The following is a 5,999-nucleotide window of genomic DNA, read 5'->3' as shown; positions in this document are numbered from 1 at the left end:
AACCGGTATCTGTTTCTTCTGCAGGAAAACCCTGAAGCTGTGTGGCCGGTGCAAGCTGGCCCGCTACTGCAGCCGTGACTGTCAGAAACAACACTGGTCTGTCGGACACAAGAAGTGCTGTGGGCATGACGTGTACTGGTACGATGAAGCTGACCGCTTCGAAAATATGGCTTTGTCAATGTCAGATCACGTCCGAAAATATGGACCCGAGTCACTCTTACGTTCATTGGCTTCATTGGCTGCTCATTCCGTATGAAGCATAGTTGATTACACGATGCTGGCTGTCTGGCGTCTCTATGTAGAAAGTACCATGCCATGTATGCCATGTTTTCTTGTTTTTTTTTTCACACTCGCATTCTGTCCAAAAGGTCATAAGATTTTAATTTGCTTAACTTGTGGAAGAAAAGTAAAGAAGTAAAAGCGTAGCATGTAACATGGAAAGTAGGATTTTTTTATAAACGCCACTTTTGTAGCGATCACATTTCCCTTTCTATCTGTTGTTAGATCAAAGATCGTAGAATAAAGTCATGTGTTACGTTTGTATTCTCGCCGAACCGTGTTCCATTTAATAAATTTAACTTGCTACTAAAACAAGGACTTATAGGAGGTTGACTCGCACAAAGTATGAATGTAAGAAGATATAACAGTTATCGGAAAGGCTTGCGATATTGCACACCAATCAGAATCAGAATGGTTTATTTGTACACTTCGCAGCCTCGAGGGCTGAATTGTGTGGTACGTTACACTTCAGCTCAAAATCGGTTAAAACCATTAAAACAGTTGAGTAAAATTATTTACATTGCAACTATATACATACATATACATAATGATAATCTCGAACACTTAAACATTAGACGTTTGAGATACAGCGTGAAGAACATGAGAAGTTCAGTGCGGGGTTACATGGGTTCAAATGTCTAGTTTAGTTATGTGTTTAACAGCCTTACAAGGTAAGGGATCGGGGAGTTCTTGTGTCGATTGGTACGGCATAGTGGAGCATTCAGTTTCTGTTTGTTTCGAGTGTCCCGGCCGGAGATTTCGCCCCTTGACAACGGAAGCCAGTCCCTGAAGGATGATGTCAACAGCGACTTTGCAAAGTTCAGGCACAGTTGTTCTCTCCTGTCTGCCAGCGATGTTAGTCCGAGGTTTTGAAGGGCGTGTGAGTATCCAGTGTAGGCGTTACCAAGGATGATACGGCATGCACGCTTTTGGACATGTTCGAGTTTCTGTACTTGCTCCTTGGTAAGGCCGGGGGTCCAGGCTGGTGCTGCATATTCTAAGATTGGCCTGATGTACCCGGTGTAGATTGTTATCAGGTCATTGCATGGTAAATTAAAACGTCTTAGTCTTTAATTAAAACACCAATATCAAAGAGAAACACTAGTCATTAATTGTTGATTTCGAAGACTTTTTTTCACAGATGTAACAGTAACACACACACAAAAAAAAACAACTAACAAACCCATTTCGACAAGACCTTAACCCGACGCTTCGACACTATTTTCTCTGTTGTGAAAAAGAAATGACGCGTACCTGTTTCTGGTTGGTCACCAAGGACGGACTGTACCACGGGGGTAAATATTACCTAAATCACGTTTGAAAGCTCAGAGACGTAATCTATTACATCACAGGATTCATCCCATCTTTAATTTGTTTTGCAATCAATCTTGTAGTCATTGATGAGATTGTTTCATAGGGATTGTACATTATACATATGGGATACACAATGTGGAAGAAAGTTACATCATTTTTGTAGCAATCAACAAGTAGCCAATGTTGGCTTGTATTGTCGAGGTCGTACACCATGTTGGCTTGTAAACATGTACACCCCATCATGTATAATGTACAATCCCGGTAAAATATAGCAACGTTTGGACAGTAAGTTCTGGTATATAATTTGCTCTTAGTCTTACCTGAGTATATTTTCTGCAATTGACGAATTATCTGTTGTCAGTAAATAGTTCACATTCGGCAAGACAAATGATTCTAAATAATAGCAAGTCGGGCGTGCGATTCAATCCGGGGCACGTCATATGGAAATATCCCAAAGAATCACGCGACTTTTTTTAACCAATCAACTTTGATTTGGGATACCAATGACTAATTTAAAACGCGCTATCTAATTGGATGACAGAGGAAAAGACCTTAATCGATGAACAATGGCAGACGTTGTTAATATTCAACGTGGCTAAGCTACTGAGCGTTCCTCTTCGCTGATTGGCTGCAGTTTAATAATCAAATTATCAAACTTCACGTGCAGTAAGATACATTGTCAATAACAGTGCTTGTCAAGGAATTTGGCTGCGTTGTTCGTTCTTCGCCCTATTTTTCGTCGTTTGGGGATTAATTCCACGCGGGAAATTCTACGGAAGATTGCGGGAATGGTCGCCTGGTGCTACACAAATGTTTTAGGTGGGTGGTTTACTCGTTACAATTTGTTAAATACCAACTGTAGCGCCTCTGCCGTTGAGGAGCTAGGCTCCCCGTTTTTCACCCCCCCCCCCCCCACACAAACATAACAAACAAAAGCAAAAAGCGACCACTGCGTCTTAAACCAAAAGACCCTCGTCCCAATCCGTGTCCTGAGCTTAGTCTTCAATTAAATGAAGTTGGACACGTACATGGAAAAAGAAGAAATGGGCAATTAACATTGATAATAACATATTCGTTCCAGGCGTTAGCTACCTTACCTTAGGTCATGTTGATTTCATTATATGGATGGCATCAACGAGAGCGAAAATGAATTTAAAATGTTTTCAACCATACATCGTAAATCGCACAAAGCAGCTTCAAAATAAGCAAATAGATGCTGTGGAATGCAGCGCTGTCATGCAATTTTTTAAAAACATTTTTTTCAGAATGTAGAACGATATGAATGTAGGACGATACCACTACACTACAGTATGTTAACGTTATGTGTATTTGTGTGTGTGTGTGTGTGTGTGTGTGTGTGTGTGTGTGTGTGTGTGTGTGTGCGTGTGTTGCTTATTTCACAGCGCCATAACCCCGACACAAAAATGTCTGACCTGAAGATGTATATATTCTATATTCTATTTTTTCTATACAAGTCTATTACAGTTTCGTCATGTGTTGAGTCAACGACGGTCATTTTACCATATATGGTGAAACACTGGGACGCAGCGGGGCTTTGAAAATGAACAGGCAAAATAGATATCGATAAAAAGATCATTTTGAAGAAGAAGCAGAAACATCACGAATACAATATTTCTCTCCAAACCAGACCTACGGTATGGCGGAGTGGAATAAAAAGAACACGCTATTAGTACTTTATAATACAAAGCAATACGTAAGAAAACGGACATGTCTTATTTCATATAGATCTGCTAGCTATGTACAATCCAACTTTCATGCAGGCAGTTGAACTAAGTGATCATCGCTAATGGTGTTGGGTTAGGGCGCGGTCACATAGGCTGCGCGTTATCGTACGATCGCTAAATTCGTCGGGCATTTTGGACAACAATCTTGTTCGTCTCTTCCAAAAGTTCAACTATTTTGGTACCCGAAATACTGTTTTAAATCCATATCAGTGGTTGGTTCTGTCACAGCCTGCTAGAAAATCCTTTATCAATCGTCAACCTATGTGCCCTAACATACAGGGATATTTGGGTGCACAAAGCACGTTTGGGCCTTCGTAGTGTTAAGACCAGGCCCACTCGCTCCTATGTCTGTACTCCATTACTGCCCAAATCAGTTAAGATCGCAGGGTAAAGTATATGGTCGCAGAACACAGTATTTATGGGCCACCCGTGGACAAAAGTAGGTCGGGCACAAAAGAGTACGCCGCAGTTCTTGAAAAGCCATAGAAAATTTTCTGTGCACATCAGCGAGTCGAAAACTGTGGTGGATAGCAGAGGAATGCGTAAGTTTTGAGGCTGTTTGACTTGGGTTACGATGTTTGTTTTGGTTGGGTAGAATTTCGCGCACGAATCCTGTTCCCGCTACTTCCGTGTGTCGGCTGCAGTATGGTGACCTCCGCTGGGGGTCATTTCAAAGTGTTCTTTCTGGGGAAACGAGTAGGCAAACTTAAACTCATTTTCACAAATTGTGTACATACTGCCCTAAACTCCAACATATTCAATTCTAGTTAATTACTTTTGCACCCTGCTATATGAATTTGAGGCGTCGAACCTCCTCACTTCGAGGTCCTTAACATAACAATGTAAATCCCAATAGGCGAAAAACTGTCCTACCTTATGCGAAATCAGCAAATTACTGCCTGGGTCACCAGACAGGCGGGGCGGGATTTTCAAGATGATGACTGAAAAATATGATGTGACGCGCAGAAATGAAGAAAAAGAGTTTCCTAAGTCCGATCGTATGGGGTCGCTTTTTTGCGGTTACCGAAGGGTTCGCTTAGCGGTTAGCGGTTATCCCCCAGGTGAGCCTTCATTCGTATGTAGAAAAGTTACAAAGTAATTTTGGGTACTCAAACAACTTTCTACCTTCTGCCCACGTGTTTTACTATGATATTCAAGTGTTGAAAGTAACGCACATTTTCTTTGAAATTTCCTAAGTCCGATCGTATGGGGTCGCTTTTTGGCGGTTACCGAAGGGTTCGCTTAGCGGTTAGCGGTTATCCCCCAGGTGAGCCTTCATTCGTATGTAGAAAAGTTACAAAGTAATTTTGGGTACTCAAACAACTTTCTACCTTCTGCCCACATGTTTTACTATGATATTCAAGTGTTGAAAGTAACGCACATTTTCTTTGAAATTTCCTAAGTCCGATCGTATGGGGTCGCTTTTTTGCGGTTACCGAAGGGTTCGCTTAGCGGTTAGCGGTTATCCCCCAGGTGAGCCTTCATTCGTATGTAGAAAAGTTACAAAGTAATTTTGGGTACTCAAACAACTTTCTACCTTCTGCCCACGTGTTTTACTATGATATTCAAGTGTTGAAAGTAACGCACATTTTCTTTGAAATTTCCTAAGTCCGATCGTATGGGGTCGCTTTTTTGCGGTTACCGAAGGGTTCGCTTAGCGGTTAGCGGTTATCCCCCAGGTGAGCCTTCATTCGTATGTAGAAAAGTTACAAAGTAATTTTGGGTACTCAAACAACTTTCTACCTTCTGCCCACGTGTTTTACTATGATATTCAAGTGTTGAAAGTAACGCACATTTTCTTTGAAATTTCCTAAGTCCGATCGTATGGGGTCGCTTTTTTGCGGTTACCGAAGGGTTCGCTTAGCGGTTAGCGGTTATCCCCCAGGTGAGCCTTCATTCGTATGTAGAAAAGTTACAAAGTAATTTTGGGTACTCAAACAACTTTCTACCTTCTGCCCACGTGTTTTACTATGATATTCAAGTGTTGAAAGTAACGCACATTTTCTTTGAAATTTCCTAAGTCCGATCGTATGGGGTCGCTTTTTTGCGGTTACCGAAGGGTTCGCTTAGCGGTTAGCGGTTATCCCCCAGGTGAGCCTTCATTCGTATGTAGAAAAGTTACAAAGTAATTTTGGGTACTCAAACAACTTTCTACCTTCTGCCCACGTGTTTTACTATGATATTCAAGTGTTGAAAGTAACGCACATTTTCTTTGAAATTTCCTAAGTCCGATCGTATGGGGTCGCTTTTTTGCGGTTACCGAAGGGTTCGCTTAGCGGTTAGCGGTTATCCCCCAGGTGAGCCTTCATTCGTATGTAGAAAAGTTACAAAGTAATTTTGGGTACTCAAACAACTTTCTACCTTCTGCCCACGTGTTTTACTATGATATTCAAGTGTTGAAAGTAACGCACATTTTCTTTGAAATTTCCTAAGTCCGATCGTATGGGGTCGCTTTTTTGCGGTTACCGAAGGGTTCGCTTAGCGGTTAGCGGTTATCCCCCAGGTGAGCCTTCATTCGTATGTAGAAAAGTTACAAAGTAATTTTGGGTACTCAAACAACTTTCTACCTTCTGCCCACGTGTTTTTCTATGATATTCAAGTGTTGAAAGTAACGCACATTTTCTTTGAAATTTCCTAAGTCCGATCGTATGGGGTCGCTTT

General features: G+C 41.5%; 1 protein-coding gene across 1 annotated transcript in view; it reads left to right on the top strand.

Annotated features, from left to right (window-relative positions):
• Positions 1-2,254: 2,254 nt before the first annotated feature.
• Positions 2,255-5,999, top strand: part of LOC118418831 (eukaryotic translation initiation factor 5A-1-like) — a 65,500-nt gene continuing 61,755 nt past the window's right edge. Inside the window, exon 1 of the transcript XR_004831542.1 lies at positions 2,255-2,412. The gene's annotated coding sequence lies outside the window, so the exon portion shown is untranslated. The remainder of the gene's footprint in view (positions 2,413-5,999) is intronic.

Source organism: Branchiostoma floridae, chromosome 7 (assembly GCF_000003815.2).
Source record: "Branchiostoma floridae strain S238N-H82 chromosome 7, Bfl_VNyyK, whole genome shotgun sequence".
NCBI classification, from domain to species: Eukaryota; Metazoa; Chordata; class Leptocardii; order Amphioxiformes; family Branchiostomatidae; genus Branchiostoma; species Branchiostoma floridae.
Note: the sequence above shows the minus strand (reverse complement) of the source record. Positions and strands in the feature narration are given on the sequence as shown.